We start from the raw sequence: 17424 nt of genomic DNA, 5'->3' as shown, positions 1-17424 counted from the left end.
TAGCTGGAGTTAGACCCATGTCAAATAAAGGGCATTTTACATTCTGAAACAAAGATCACAAACAACTTTTGGCTTCTTTTATTCATGTCAAGCATCTGTATAAAAATGGAAGAGTCTTACTATAATTTTATTAATAATCATGGTGTGGATGTGATTATATTAATTGAAAAATTAACTTTCCTTCCTCCTCTTAAAAATGTATATCTTAAGTATAAATACAATCCCAGTGTTACATGTATTAACAAGGAACGAGAAAGCAAGTTTTCTGTAGATTTATAGATTTCTATAGATTTGTTTCCAAGCTAATAGGATTAATTTCCTGGTAGCACAAGAACAGTCAAAATATCATAGTACTCCAGTTAGATGACTTACTTGGATCATTATGTTATCAATTTAGCAGACCAGTGAAAAAGAAAGATATTAGATTTGGGATTCATACAGCAGTTAGCATATCCTGACTACGTACTGAATAAACATGTATTTCATCAAGTCAAGGATTGATTTTGGAAACTCTTGACTATATTATATATGCTCTTTAGCTATTCTATTGCTCAGTGTTAGCCAAAAAATAATTTTTTAAAAATAAATTTATTTATTTTTTATTTTTGGCTGTGTTGGGTCTTCGTTGCTGCGCGCGCGCTTTCTCTAGTTGCGGAGAGCAGGGGCTAATCTTCATTGTAGTGCAAGGGCTTCTCATTGCAGTGGTTTCTCTTGTTGCAGAGCATGGGCTCCAGGCACAGGCTTCAGTAGTTGTGGCACGTGGGCTCAGTAGTTGTGGCGCATGGGCTTAGTTGCTCCAGGGCATATGGGATCTTCCTGGACCAGGGGTCGAACCCTTGTACCCTGCATTGGCAGGCGGATTCTTAACCCCTGTGCCACCAGGGAAGTCCTCAAAGAAATAATTTTAAAGTTTTTTTAACCACGTTAAAATGGAGCATGTAGGGCCATGAATTATTTTCTTACTATATCATATAAAAATAATAAGCCATTTCAGAATGGCTAGAACATTCCCTCAATGTGAAAATAAAATAGAATACTTTAATCATTGGATTACTATTGTGTAATTGGTAGAATCTATGTATATTCAAATGATATTTAAAATTGGAAATCATGTAGTCAATTCATCTTTTTGAAATATGCCTATTCATCTTTCTGAAACATTGAATAAGCTTAAAGTCATGAAGAATAAATTAAAATAATACTAACTACAATTTATCTAACAATTACTATGTGCCATTCAAAATTCCAAATGTTTTGTATATATTAACTCATTCAATGCTCACAGAGCCATATGAAGCAGATACTCTTATTGCCTACAGAGAATGAAACTGAGGCACAGGGAAGTCATGTTCCCAAGGTTACACAGCTACTAATTGGAGTCAGGACTTCAACCCAGTACTTTAGCCCCCAGAGCCTGCATTCAACTAATTCACTTGGGTCTTGAAGTCCACGTGTTCTTTTATTATTACTGGTGTGTAGTTTTGCTTGTTTGCTTGCTATATATGCTTAGCAGATAACTCCTGTTAAGCTCATACAAATTTTACTAAACAATGTGTGCCAGGCAATAAGCAGGTTAACAGGAATATTAAGATAAATGAGACAATCCTACCTTTGAGATGCTTAAGTTTCAATCAGAGAAATAGAGGTTTAAAAAGTAAATCTTAACACTATCAAAATCATCATAAACTATAAAGAATGACTGCTCATTACTTAGCATTCAGAGTGTAAAAAACACTACCACATTTTCCTTTATTTATTTACTTATTTATTCATTCTTTCATCTCAACATTCATTCAAATGTTTATTGAGCTCACAGTGCTAAACACTTCTAAGCACTAGAAAAATCAAGCAAATAAAATAGTCATTTTCTTTGCAAACCTAACAGATCAGTAGAGAAGAAAGATATTAAATAAGTAACCACACACAATCAAATGTATGTAACTTGTAATAAGTGCTGTGTGTAAAGAGTAAATGATGGAGAATTAGGATAGAGTGACTTGATTTACACTGAAAGTTCAGGAAAGGTTTCTCTAAGGAAGTGAATCCAAACACAGCACTAAAAGATGTTTAATAGCTGGACCATCAAAAAGTGGGGTATTAACGTACGGTATGATTTATATTTGTATCCATCTAGATACATGTATAAATATAAAGTCTCCTTTGCTAAGGTTCAAATGAGTGGTATAGAGCATTGGTATCAAAGTTGGATTTCTTGACCTTGAAATCTGCCACCAGCAAAAACCTGGAGCCCAACGTCGAATTACCAACTTTTTATTTTGTAAGAAAATGTCATTTAAAAACTGTAACAGGAGAAATATCTGTCATTATCATCATTTCAAAAGAGAATTTTAAGACCAAAAAACGTAGGAACAATAGAATTAAGGACACATCTTTAAAGTGGATATATTTTTCTTTATCTTTTTCTTCATTTCATGAAGAATCAACAAACTCTGATTAGGATCTGGGAACCATTGGACTATAAAAACTTCTCTTTCCTTGAGGTGTTTATAAGCAGATTGGAATTAGGTAATGAAATGCATCCTTATAGATGTAGTGACCAAGAAGACCAAACAGGCCTGGGACATTGAACAGAAAATGTAGGATTTGAGATAAGACTTGAATCAGAATAAGAAGCACAAAAATATCAGCTATTCTTGAAAACTCAGTACACATGAGAACTGATAAAGTCTAAAATGTTGCATTTAGTGTCCCAGTTTTCCAAGTCTCCTAAAATGTAATAACATATTCACACATATGCAGTCACACAGGCATTTCTATATACACACACACACACAGACACATATACATATATATATATAACATTAAATGTTAAATTTAAACATTCTGATTGACTTTGGGTCTTCCCTGAATCACTTTGCTCCTCTAAACTCATAGCCTGACAAACAGTACACCTGTTTCACTGGGCTAAGTGCCAGGGGAAAAAAAATATCAGGGAAATTAATTTTTAAGAGCAGTAGATAAATGGCACACCTCATTAGAAAGTCTATTTAAAAGGCACATCAGGAGATGTCTGCAAGACTTTCATAAGAAATTGATGCTTCCTACCATCATATTCTTGCTGCTCTCTTCTCAGATTACTGATCTTACTTCCTGGTAATAAGACTCAAATTCAAGTTGCATTTAATGAGTGCCTCCTATGTGCCAGGCAGGTATGTTTTACATAGATTATCTTATCTAATTCTTTCAAAATTGTTTTGAAATAAGTATATTTTGCGAATGCCTGCAAGAATTACTAAACGTGCTTTGAGACCCCCTGGTACAGCCATATAATGATCTTCCCTTCTTATGGATGAAGATGCTAATAAATTATGACCCTTGTTTTTAGGTAAGAAAAGCCACGAATTACTACAATTTATTCACGTACATTCTGACCTAGAGGAAAATCATTAACATGCACCAATAACTAAGTTTGTAGTCATTTCTTTAGAAATCCTACTTGCTCGCATTTATTGTTTAGAGAGAAAGTTGTCTCTTTGTAAATAAGGCAAAGAAGTCTGTAAGGAATGTCAACAAAAGATCACGAATTCTGACCCTGAAAGAATCATTAAATTATCACGGCACCCCACCGTTTTCTGGAAGGACTTCCTGGCTGAGTCTACAGAAGCTTGGGGGCGATGCCTCTAGCAGCCTTTGTGACCCCCTAGGCTCAGTTATTAAGGAATGAACATTACTCTGCCCCTCCACCCCAACTTGGGGTTTCGGAAGACATAATATCCAGGTGATCAGACACCTTGGTTTTTGCCTACTGTCCTGAGGTAAATATTCATAGCTTTCCATTTCACACTCACAAGTGTCCTGTTTTGGATGATAAATTATATAGTCATCCTATGGGGTGGTTTTGTGTGCTGTCAAGTCACTAAATTTGAATTACATTTCGCAGAATTCCCTTACATGAATGCTCCAGGTAACAGTTGGGTACAAGAGAAATTTGCACAAGCTTTGGAAGGCAAAATAGAAGTAATAGCCATTGTTTACTCTCTGAAGGTTGATATAGGGCAGGTGCTGTCACCTCTCATGCACATTATGGCAGGTATGCTGGCTGGTCTTGACGTGTGACAGCAGCAGGCTGCATCTCTTCCAGTTCCCACTGACTGGCCCTCCTCCTTCAGCATCTCCTTCAGCAGGTGGAGGGCACCAGCTTATATTGCAGCTCACCCACGTCATCGTAATTTGAGGTGGTGAGAGTCAAATGAGGGTTCCAGGTTGTCCTTTGTCTCCCCTATTCTTTTTCCATCTGCCTTTTTCAGTGATGGGGTTCAGGACATGCTACCCCAAAATGTGGCACCTTAGCATATTGAATATTTTCAGCTGAAGGAATGGAAGAAATAGCATGTGCAAGAAGAACCTTCTGACCCTCCCCTAAAGCAGGTCATAAAGACCTCCTGTGACAGAGGCCCTCCCTACACCCAGAGGAAAGGAATGTCCTTATCCTCAAATGCACAGAGGAATCTGAATGAACAGGACTTACTGTGTCCCCCAATCTGCTACACTTAGCTCAGACCCTTTTTCGTCGTGTCACATTTTTTCACCGCTTTCCACTTATCACCAAACCTAGCATAAAAATGCTCAGGTTTAACTGCCTCTTAAGGGCTTCATTTCCTTATGAAGAAAGGCTCCTATGTCCCATAAAGCTTATATTAAATAAACATGAGCGCTTTTCTCTTGTTAATTTGTCTTTTGTTAGAGGGGCCCCAGCCTAGAATTTAGAAAGGGAGAGGAAAAAGATATCTTTTCTCCTCTACACTATCTTCCACTCTGCTGACTTCTGACCCTGTACTAGATAAACTGCAACAGCCTCACCTAGACTGCTTAATCAGCTCCCATGAATGCATAAGCCATACAAAATAAATTCCCTATTTTACATCACTTACAGTGACTCTACTCTCATCAAAGTCTGACAGATAGACCATAGCATTGTTCGAATAGTATTTTAACATTATGTTTAGTAAGAAATGAAGGGTAGGTGGAATCTCTTTCCTAGTATCTGATTTTTGTGTCCTAAAATTTGTCTTATTTGAAAAGATGAAGTAAAGTCACAAATTTTGCAGACCAGAAACCAAGGTGCCATCCCCATTTTACAGACAAGAAAATATAATTTCTTAGTCATGCTAACTTGTAGGTTATAGAGATATCAGTGAACCCAAGTCTTCTGAAATAAGCATATGAGTGAACCCAAGTCTTTTGAAATAAGCCAATTCTATTAGTGCTTCACAAGTAGATTGTATACAGATCAACCAGATCAAATTCAGAAAATAGGGAATTGTGAAGATTGGCTAGAGGAGAATCATTCTTCTCAATCCCGTATAGTACTTGCTTATGAAAATAGGTTTTCATTTCTATGTAAACATTTTTTAATATCTTGGAAGCATTCACCTACTTTTCTCAAGTGTCAGAGCCCAAGGACAGGTGCTCTCTCTGGCTTTCAGAGCGACTATTTCTAGTATGCTTTCTTGTACCACCAACCTTGTTTTTTAAACATTAACGACACATATGTCGAAGACTATTATGTGGTACAAAAGGCTCATCATGGTAATAATATTAATCCCTGGTAAATGTTTGAAATGTATCAATTAAAAATAGCATTAGAAACACAAGAGGATCATTTACATTTTGAAACTCTTAATGAAGCAAATGGTATTTTTTCTGTGAAAAAAACATTTAAAAGGCAAGTTAAAACTTAATAAATGGAGAAAAGAAATCAGAATTTTAATACAAGTGGATGTATCCCATTCAACCAGTGGTTAATACAGGTTTTATGCTATAATTATATAATGTCCTTGAATTTATTATACTCTTTTGGTTCTAGAAGTTGATCATTCAAATTTTAATTTGAATTTCTTATTTGAAGAATTAATATATATGTCTGGAAGAATTTTAGCTTTGAGACTTTTTAAAATTTCAAATCCATTGGAGAATATTTGTCTTCTGAAATATGGCTTCAGGTTGCCAGCCATCCCAACACACCATCTTTCTCTTTGCACCTGTTGTAATTACAATCTTTCTTTGTCAATTAGAGTACTGAATGGTACTTCCTTAGATCTAAGTATTTATCTTAAGATACATAACTTGGCAATATAACTTTCTGAGAGTAAAATATGTGGTAGCCAGCCATCACAGTGGCCCCCAGTGATTCTTGCCTGTGGGCATTCCTACCATTGTATAGTCTCATCCAACACTGAATAGGGTTGATCTGTTATGACCTAAAGGATTTTGCAGAAATGGCAGTGTGGGATTTAAAAGTGTAGGTCATAAGGGGCATTGTGGCTTCTGCCTTGCTCTTTCTTGAGTCACTCAGTCTAGGCGATGCCAGTTGCCATGATGTGAGCACAAACCAGCATTAACTTAAAAGCTGAATGAGTGAGACATCTTGCCAACTGGTCCGCAACCCCAGAAAAAAAATTTCAGATGTCTGCAGCCCCAACCGAGGTCTTCACTGCAACATCAAGATATACCCTAAGCCAGAACCACCGACATAAGCCATTCCCAAATTCCTAAGCCACAGAAACTGTGTGGAGTGATAGATGTTTATTATTTTTTTAAACCTCTTACTTTTCCGGTAATTTACTATGCAGCCATAGATGACCATTACAAAATATGACAAGTATCTTTTTTTTTTTTTTTTTTTGCGGTACGCGGGCCTCTCACTGCTGTGGCCTCTCCCGTTGCGGAGTACAGGCTCCAGATGCTCAGGCTCAGCAGCCATGGCTCACGGGCCCAGCCGCTCCACGGCATGTGGGATCTTCCCGGACCAGGGCACGAACCCGTGTCCCCTGCATCGGCAGGTGGACTCTCAACCACTGCGTCACCAGGGAAGCCCGACAAGTATCATTTCATAAACATATTTTTTTCATTCTAATTTTATTAAATGTACTTATTAGTTTTTAAAGTGGGTCAAAACCTGTTTGACTGGATGAAATAAAAATTTTATGATAAATATTTCTTTCTTCCTAAGGTAAGGAATTGTTTCAAAATCAAAATATCACCATTATTCATTCCTTTAGGCAATATATAGCAGAAAACTTGCTATGTGACAGACACTCATGTACAGAGATGAATAAGAGAATTTCTTCCTTGAATAAGGTTAAGTTTTTGAGTGAGATGGACAAGTAAACAGATATTAACAATACAATGTGTTAACTGCTGATAATACAGGTGCCTGTAAGGGACTAAGAAAATGAAAGCATGGTACAGTGAATTTTTCTTAGGAAATCTGGAATTCTTTCACAAAAAAGGGATGAATTCATCCTTCAAGAAAACTGAGGAATGAATCTCTTACTAGTGATATTAAAATGTATACAGGGGAGACCTTCAAGATGGCAGAGGAGTAAGACGTGGAGATCATCTTCCTCCCCACAAATACATCTACATGTGGAACAACACCTACAGAACACCTACTGAACGCTGGCAGAAGACCTCAGACCTCCCAAAAGGCAAGAAACTCCCCACGTACCTGGGTAGGGCAAAAGAAAAAAGAAAAGACAGATACGAAAGAATAGGGACAGAACCTGCAGCTCTGGGAGGGAGCTGTGAAGGAGGAAATGTTTCCACACACTAGGAAGGCCCTTCACTGGTGGAGACAGGGGGCGGGTGGCAGGGGGAAAGCTTCAGAGCCACAGAGGAGAGAGCAGCAACAGGGGTGCAGAGGGCAAAGCGGAGAGATTCCTGCACAGAGGATTGGTGCCAACTAGCACTCACCAGCCCGAGAGGCTTGTCTGCTCACCCACCGGGACGGGTGGGGGCTGGGAGCTGAGACTCGGGCTTTGGAGGTCGGATCCCAGGGAGAGGACTGGGGTTGGCTGCGTGAATACGGCCTGAAGGGGATACTGCACCACAGCTAGCTGGGAGAGAGTCCAGGAAAAAGTCTGGAACTGCCTAAGAGACCACTGTTTCGGGGTGCACGAGGAGACTGGATTGAGAGTACCGCCTAAACGAGCTCGAGATGGGTGCGAGCCGCGGCTATCAGCACAGACACCAGAGCTGGGAATGAAATGCTAAGGCTGCTGCTGCAGCCACCAAGAAGCCTGTGTGCAAACGCAGGTCACTATCCACACCTCCTCTCCCTCGAGCCTGAGCAGCCCTCCAATGCCAGGGTCCCGTGATCCAGGGACAACTTCCCTGGGAGAAGACACAGCGCACCTCAGGATGGTGCAACATCATTCCGGCCTCTGCTGCCACAGGCTCGCCCCGCAATCCATACCCCTCCCTCCCCCCGGCCCGAGTGAGCCAGAGCCCCCGAATCAGCTGCTACTTTAACCCTGTCCTGTCTGGGAGGGAACGGATGTCCTCAGGTGACCTACACACAGAGGCGGGGCCAAATCCAGAGCTGAACCCCGGGAGCTGTGCGAACAAAGAAGAGAAAGGGAAATCTCTCCCAGTAGCCTCTGGAGCAGCAGATTAAATCTCCACACTCAACTTGACATACGTTGCATCTGTGGAATACCTGAAGAGACAACGAATCATCCCAAAATTGAGGCAGTGGACTTTGGGAGCAATTGTAGACTTGGGGTTTGCTTTCTGCATCTAATTTGTTTCTGGCCTTACGTTTATCTTAGTTTAGTATTTAGAGTTTATTATCATTGGTAAATTTGTTTATTGATTTGGTTGCTCTCTTCCTTTTTTTAAATATATACATATATATTTTTTTCCTTTTTTTCTGAGTGTGTATGTGCATGCTTCTTTGTGTGATTTTGTCTGTGTAGCTTTGCTTTTACCATTTGCCCTAGGGTTCTGTTCTTTTTTTCATTCTTTTTTTTTTTCAGTATAGTTCATAGCGCTTGTTATCATTGGTGAATTTGTTTTTTGGTTTGCCTGCTCTCTTCCTTCTTACTTTCTTTTCTTATATTACTTTTGAATTTTTTTATTTTTAATAACTTTTTTATTTTAATAACTTTATTTTATTTATTTATTTTTCTTTCTTTTTTTCTCCCTTTTCTGAGCTTTATGGCTGACAGGGTCTTGGTGCTCCAGCGGGGTGTCAGGCCTGTGCTTCTGAGGTGGGAGAGCAAAGTTCAGGATATTGGTCCACCAGAGACCTCCCAGATCCACATAATATCAAACAGCAAAAGCTCTACCAGAGATCTCTGTCTCAATGCTAAGACCCAGCTTCACTCAATGACCAGCATGCTCCAGTGCTGGACACCCTATGCCAAACAACTAGCAAGACAGGAACACAGCCCCACCAATTAGCAGAGAGGCCACCTAAAATCATAATAAGGTCACAGACACCCCAAAACTCACCACCAGACATGGACCTGCCAACCAGAAAGAAAAGATCCACCAGAAACCAAGCACCAGTACCCTGTACCAGGAAGCCTACACAACCCACTGAACCAACCTTACCCACTGGGGGAAGACACCAAAAACAATGGGAATTACGAACCTGCAGCCTGCGAAAAGGAGAACCCAAACACAGTAATTTGAGCAAAATGAGAAGAAGGAGAGAAACACACAGCAGATGAAGGAGCAAGGTAAAAATCCACCAGACCAAACAAATGAAGAGAAAATAGGCAGTCAACCTGAAAAAGAATTCAGAGTAATGATAGTAAAGATTATCCAAAATCTTGGAAACAGAATGGAGACAATACAAGAAAAGTTTAACAAGGACCTAGAAGAACTAAAAAGCAAACAAACAATGATGAACAACACAATAAATGAAATTAAAAGTTCTCTAGAAGGAGTCAACAGCAGAATAAATGAGACAGAAGAATGGATAAGTGACCTGGAATATAAAATAGTAGAAATAAATACCGCAGAGCAGAATAAAGAAAAAAGAATGAAAAGAAATGAGGACAGTCTCGGAGACTTATTGGACAACACTAAACACACCAACATTTGAATTATATGGGCCCTAGAAGACGAAGAGAAAAAGAAAGGGACTGAGAAAATATTTGACGAGATTATAGTTGAAAACTTCCTAACATGGGAAAGGAAAGAGTCAGTCAAGTGCAGGAAGTGCAGAGAGTCCCATACAGGATAAATCCAATGAGAAACACTCCAAGACACATATTAATCAAATATCAAAAATTAAATACAAAGAAAAAATATTAAAAGCAGCAAGGGAAAAACAACAAATAACACAAAAGGGAATCCCCATAAGGTTAACAGCTGATCTTTCAGCAGAAACTCTGCAAGCCAGAAGGGACTGGCAAGAATATTTAAAGTGATGAAAGGGAAAAACCTACAAAGAAGATTACTCTAACCAGCAAGGATCTCATTCAGATTCGATGGAGAAATTAAAACCTTTACAGACAAGCAAAAGTTAAGAGAATTCAGCACCACCAAACCAGCTTTACAACAAATGCTAAAGGAACTTCTTTAGGCAGGAAACACAAGAGAAGGAAAAGGTCTACAATAACAAACCCAAGACAATTAAGAAAATGGTAATAGGAACATACATATCGATAACTACCTTAAATTTCAATGGATTAAATGCTCCAACCAAAAGACATAGATCGGCTGAATGGATACAAAAACAAGACCCATATATATGCTGTCTATAAGAGACCCACTTCAGACCTAGGGACACATACAGACTGAAGTGAGGGGATGGAAAAAGATATTCTATGCAAATGGAAATCAAAAGAAAGCTGGAGTAGCAATTATCATATCAGACAAAACAGACTTTAAAAAAAGACTATTACAAGAGACAAAGAAGGACACTATATAGTGATCAAGGGATCCATCCAAGAAGAAGATATAACAATTGTAAATATTTATGCACCCAACATAGCAGCACCTCAATAAATAAGGCAAATGCTAACAGCCATAAAAGGGGAAATTGACAGTGACACAATCATATTAGGGGATTTAACACCCCACTTTTACCAATGGACAGATCATCCAAAATGAAAATAAATAAGGAAACACAAGCTTTAAACGATACATTAAACAAGAACTTAACTGATATTTATAGGACATTCCATCCAAAAACAACAGAACACACTTTCTTCTCAAGTGCTCATGGAACATTCTCCAGGATAGACCAGATCTTGGGTCACAAATCAAGCCTTGGCAAAATTAAGAAAATTGAAATTGTATCAAGTAACTTTGCTGACCACAACGCTATGAGACTACATATCAATTACAGGAAAAAATCTGTAAAAAATACAAACACATGGAGGTTAAAGAATACACTACTAAATAACCAAGAGATCACTGAAGAAATCAAAGAGGAAATCAAAAAATACCTAAAAACAACTGGCAATGAAAATACGACAACCCAAAACATATGGGATGCAGCAAAACCAGTTCTAAGAGGGAAGTTTATAGCAATAAAATCCTACCTCAACAAACAAGTAACATCTCAAAGAAACAACCTAAACTTACACCTAAAGCAATTAGACAGAGAAGAACAAAAAAACCCCCAAAGTTAGCAGAAGGAAAGAATTCATAAAGATCAGATCAGAAATAAATGAAAAAGAAATGAAGGAAACAATAGCAAAGATCAATAAAACTAAAAGCTGGTTCTTTGAGAAGATAAACGAAATTGATAAACCTGTAGCCAGACTCATCAAGAAAAAAAGGGAGAAGACTCATATCAATAGAATTAGAAATGAAAAAGGAGAAGTAACAACTGACACTGCAGAAATACAAAGGATCATGAGAGATTACCACAAGCAACTATATGCCAAGAAAATGGACAACCTGGAAGAAATGGACCAATTCTTACAAAAAAAGCACAACCTTCCATGACTGAACGAGGAAGAAATACAAAATATAAACAGACCAATCACAAGCACTGAAATTGAGCCTGTGATTAAAAATCTTCCAACAGGGCTTCCCTGGTGGCGCAGTGGTTAGGAGTCCGCCTGCCGATGCAGGGGACGCGGGTTCGTGCCCTGGTCTGGGAGGATCCCGCGTGCTGTGGAGAGGCTGGGCCCATGAGCCATGGCCGCTGAGCCTGCGCGTCCGGAGCCTGTGCTCCGCAGCGGGAGAGGCCACAGGGGTGAGAAGCCCGCATACCGCAAAGAGAAAAAAAAAATCTTCCAACAAACAAAAGTCCAGGACCAGATGGCTTCACAGGCAAATTCTATCAAACATTGAGACAAGAGCTAACACCTATCCTTCTCAAACTCTTCCAAAATATAGCAGAGGGAGGAACACTCCCCAACTCTTTCTATAAGGCCACATCACCCTCATACCAAAACCAGACAAAGATGTCACAAGGAAAGAAAACTACAGGCCAATATCACTGATGAACATAAATGCAAAAATCCTCAACAAAATACTAGCAAACAGAATCCAACAGCACATTAAAAGGATCATACACGATGATCAAGTGGGGTGTATCCCAGGAATGCAAGGATTCTTCAATATACGCAAATCAATCAATGTAATAAACCATATTAACAAACTGAAGGATAAAAACCATATGATCATCTCAATAGATGCAGAAAAAGGTTTGACAAAATTCAACACCCATTTATGATTAAAAACCCTCCAAAAAGTACACAGAGAGGGAACTTACTTCAACATAATAAAGGCCACATATGACAAACCCACAGCCAACATCGTTCTCAATGGTGAAAAACTGAAACCACTTCCACTAAGATCAGGAACAAGACAAGGTCGTCCACTCTCATCACTATTACTCAACATAGTTTTGGAAGTTTTAACCACAGCAATCAGAGAAGAAAAAGAAATAAAAGGAATCCAAATCAGAAAAGAAGCAGTAAAGATGGTACTGTTTGCAGACGACATGATACTATACATAGTGAATCCTAAAGATGCTACAGAATACTACCAGAGCTAATCAATGAATTTGGTAAAGTATCAGGATACAAAATTAATGCACAGAAATCTCTTGCATTCTTATACACTAATGATAGAAAATCTGAAAGAGAAATTAATGAAACACTCCCATTTACCATTACAACACAAAGAATAAAATACTTAGGAATAAACCTACCAAAGGAGACAAAAGACATGTATGCAGAAAACTATAAGACACTGACGAAAGAAACTAAAGATGATACAAACAGATGGAGAGATATACCATGTTCTTGGATTGGAAGAATCAACATTGTGAAAATGACTATATTACCCAAAGCAATCTACAGATTCAGTGCAATCACTATTTTTCACAGAACTAAAACAAAAAATTTCACAATTTGTATGGAAACACAAAAGACCCCAAATAGCCAAAGCAATATTGAGAAAGAAAAACGGAGCTGGAGGAATCAGGCTCCCGGATTTCAGAGTATACTATAAAGCTACAGTAATCAAGACAGTATGGTACTAGCACAAAAACAGAAATATAGATCAACGGAATAAAATAGAAAGCCCAGAGCTTAACCCACACACATATGGTCACCTTATCTTTGAAAAAGGAAGCAAGAATATACAATGGAGAAAAGACAGCCTCTTCAATAAGTGGTGCTGAGAAAACTGGACAGCTACATGTAAAAGAATGCAATTAGAACACTCTTTAACACCATACACAAGAATAAACTCACAATGGATTAAAGACCTAAATGTAAGGCCAGACACTATAAAACTCTTAGAGGAAAACATAGGTAAAACACTCTATGACATAAATCACAGCAAGATCCTTTTTGACCCACCTCCTAGAGAAATGGAAATAAAACCAAACATAAACAAATGGGACCTAATGAAACTTAAAAGCTTTTGCCCAGCAAAGGAAACCATAAACAAGACTAAAAGACAACCCTCAGAATGGGAGAAAATATTTGCAAACGAAGCAACTGACAAAGGATTAATTTCCAAAATTTACAAGCAGCTCATGCAGCTCAATATCAAAAAAAAACCAACCCAATCCAAAAATGGCAGAAGACCTAAACAGACATTTCTCCAAAGAAGATATGCAGATTGCCAACAAACACATGAAATGATGCTCAACATCACTAACCATTAGAGAAATCCAAATCAAAACTACAGTGAGGTATCACCTCACACCATCAGAATGGTCATCGTCAAAAAATCTACAAACAATAAATGCTGGAGAGGGTGTGGAGAAAAGGGAACCCTCTTGCACTGTTGGTGGGAATGTAAATTGATACAGCCACTATGGAGAATAGTATGGATGTTCCTTAAAAAACTAAAAATAGAACTACCATGCGACCCAGCAATCCAACTACTGGGCATATACCCTGAGAAAACCATAATTCAAAAAGAGTCATGTATCACAATGTTCATTGCAGCTCTATTTACAATAGCCAGGACATGGAAGCAACCTAAGTGTCCATCAAAAGATGAATGGATAAAGAAGATGTGGCACATATATACAATGGAATACTACTCAGCCATAAAAAGAAACAAAATTGAGTTATTTGTAGTGAGGTGGATGGACCTAGAGTCTGTCATACAGGGTGAGGTAAGTCAGAAAGAGAAAAACAAATACCATATGCTAACACATATATATGGAATCTAAAAAAAAAAAAAGGGGGGTCTGAAGAACCTAGGGGCAGGACAGGAATAAAGACGCAGACGTAGAGAATGGCCTTGAAGACACGGGGAGGGGGAAGGGTAAGCTGGGATGAAGTGAGAGCATAGCGTTGACATATATACACTACCAAATGTAAAACAGACAGCTAGTGGGAAGAAGCTGCATAGCATAGGGAGATCAGCTTGTTCCTTTGTGACCACTTAGAAGGGTGGGATAGGGAGGGTGGGAGGGAGATGCAAGAGGGAGGGGATATGGGGATATATGTATATGTATGGCTGATTCACTTTATTATAAAGCAGAAACTAATATTCCATTGTAAAGCAATTATAGTCCAATAAAGATGTTTAAAAAATTAATAAATAAATAAAATTTAAAAAATAAAATGTATACAGTACTTGTGATAAACCAGGTTCTGTCCTAAACACTCCAAATATATTCATTTGTATAATTCTCTTAATCTTATTACATATGTACTATTGTATAGATGATGAAACTGAAGCAAAGAGAGAGTAAGTGACTTTTCTGATATCACAAGGGCTATAAAGTTGCAAGATCTGTATTTAATAGCAAGGAAATGCAGCACCAGAGTTCACATTCTTAACTACTTTTTTACACTTTCTGCTATACTGGATCAGGGAATGAGGGAAGGATGGTATGAGCAGAGGCAGGAGGAGTGAGAGTGTATGTTTTCCTAGGCAAAGAAAACAGGTGAGAGCAATAGGAAGTATGGCTGGAAAACGGGGTGCATGAGCGGAATTACAAGATGAAAATAAGGGCTAAGCCAAGGACTTGAATTTCATGCCAAGGAATTTGTACTTGGCAGAAATACTCAATGAAATTTATGTTTTATGAAGATACCTTGGGGGCAATGTTAAAGGGGAGAGGCCTGGATGAGGCAGACAAGAAGAAACTGCATTAGCCCCCTCAAAAGAGAATCAAGGTCTGAAGTGTAGTAATGGAGACTGTGGTAATAAGAGGAGGGAGCAAATTTATGAGGCATGAGAGGGTTGGCTGGCATACAGTGTGGTAACTGATCAGGTGCCCAGCAGATTTAACAGATGACTTGCAGGTTTCTTTTTGCAGGAAATGGATAGATGGTTAGGTCATTAATAAATATATAGAACTGGAGGAGGAGTCTTCACAAAGACGATGTACTTAGCAAACACTTCTTGAAAGAAGTAGTAAAGTAGTAGTAATACAGAGGTTATTTTTCCCCTGTCAAATGAAATGCCAGGAACATAGGCATTATCCATAGTAACTAATTACAATGGTCCAAGGAAGCTCTACTGTGGACTATGTGCCTTACATTTAAGTAATCTAATCTGAAAATTTAATTATAGGTAGCTGCTCATTTTATCAAATAATTAAGAACAAATTCATCAGTAATTTATTTAGTATACTTATTAAAATATTAACTTTACAAATATTAGATTTACACACAATTCTTAAAATACACCTACTGTAAAAACTGAAGAACTATATTATATGACCATATTTGGTTCTAAAATTTGAATGAATGAAATTCTAAAAAAGAACAGATGAAAAATATCAGTCAATATAGGCTCAAGGGAAATGAAGTTTCCTGGAGTAATGTAAACAACTGTTTTTCACTTAAAATTCTAGGTCATATTTTATATTATAGGCATTTCAACTGTATATTCTTTTAAAAGTCTGCATTACCCAATATACCAAAACTATTGCCTACTTAAAGCAGAGGTTTATGGCTCTGGATAAATAGCCCTTTTGCTTTGGTTGACATCATGAGACTTAGCTCTACCTGTTAGATGATGCTCACTTTAACCCAGCTACCAACGGTACAGGGGGCAGAGTTATCTGAGTCACACCTCCATATCAATAAACCCAAACTATACAGTTTTTTGACTTTGTGTTATTCATACTTGCATTTCTTTTAACATAGCCATTTCCTGGCATATGTAGTAGATACTTGACAATAATTGTTGAATGAGTAAAATGCCATAACGGGAAGTAGAGGATATCTCAGTATATAGAATGCAACTTACAGTATTTATAGTTTCTGAGTTCTACCGATTCCACTCTTACTGAAGAAAGAACAGGTAGGTTGCAGGGTGCACAGGGCAAATATGAATGAGCACATTAAGAAGCTAATAAAATGTTTTTGCTTATGATACAAAGGCATAAGCATAAACTCATTCATCTATTCATTTAATAATTATTGAGCACCTGACCGATTCCTTCCCTCAAGGAGCTCACATGCTCAATAGAGCATGTCAGATGTGGGAACAGACAAATATAATTTTAAAAAAACAGAAAGACCTTGAACAAAGAGATGAACAATATACTCAGAGATTGGATAGGCCATAATGAAAATCTAAATTTCCTCACTTGTGATATTCCTATTTCACTCCGAATCTATAAGAACACATGGCTGGCCGTAGTATCGCATTACAAGTAATTCCTCGAAATTCCTTTCAACATTCTTTATTTTTAGGAAATCAAAATAGGATGTTTTAATGGGAGGAGCAAAGAGAATGTCTGGGAAGGAAACTTGGAGCCAGATAGTGGGGGACTTAAAAATACACAATTTTCCATTTGTCCAAAAGTGTTTTATTTGGGTTGGGTTTGGTTTTATATAGCCGAGTGTAAAATCCACAAATTATCCTTTATTAATGATTGATAAAGTCCCTATTCCCAAACCAAATATCCACCAAGCTTTGGAATTGTTATCCTCATGAAACTATAACATTGAGCTTTTGTTCAGCTCTTCAAATCAGGTTTCATTTGAAGTCTATGAGAACAGGCAAAGATTAGAAGGAAATGTGAAGATGGGAACTAGCCCTTAGTGGCCCTCAAGCATGTTTGTGGGATGCTTTGTTTATTTGCAGGGTGAAGAGTAACAAAGCCAGAGCTGGAGAGAACTCTGTTTCTTTCCATTTAAAAGCCAACCTTCTGCGGTACGGCAGACACTAACACAACATTGCAAAGTAGCTATACTCCAATAAAAATTAATTAAAAAAAAA

The 17424-nt window shown here is 38.0% G+C and overlaps 1 protein-coding gene across 11 annotated transcripts in view; it reads right to left on the bottom strand.

The window, feature by feature from the left end:
- TRDN (triadin) overlaps positions 1 to 17424 on the bottom strand; it is a 304940-nt gene that overhangs the window by 226859 nt on the left and 60657 nt on the right. The window lies entirely within an intron of this gene.

Source organism: Lagenorhynchus albirostris, chromosome 12, assembly GCF_949774975.1.
Source record: "Lagenorhynchus albirostris chromosome 12, mLagAlb1.1, whole genome shotgun sequence".
Taxonomy (NCBI): Eukaryota; Metazoa; Chordata; class Mammalia; order Artiodactyla; family Delphinidae; genus Lagenorhynchus; species Lagenorhynchus albirostris.
The sequence above is the reverse complement of the archived record's forward strand: the minus strand, read 5'-3'. Positions and strand labels throughout refer to the sequence as shown.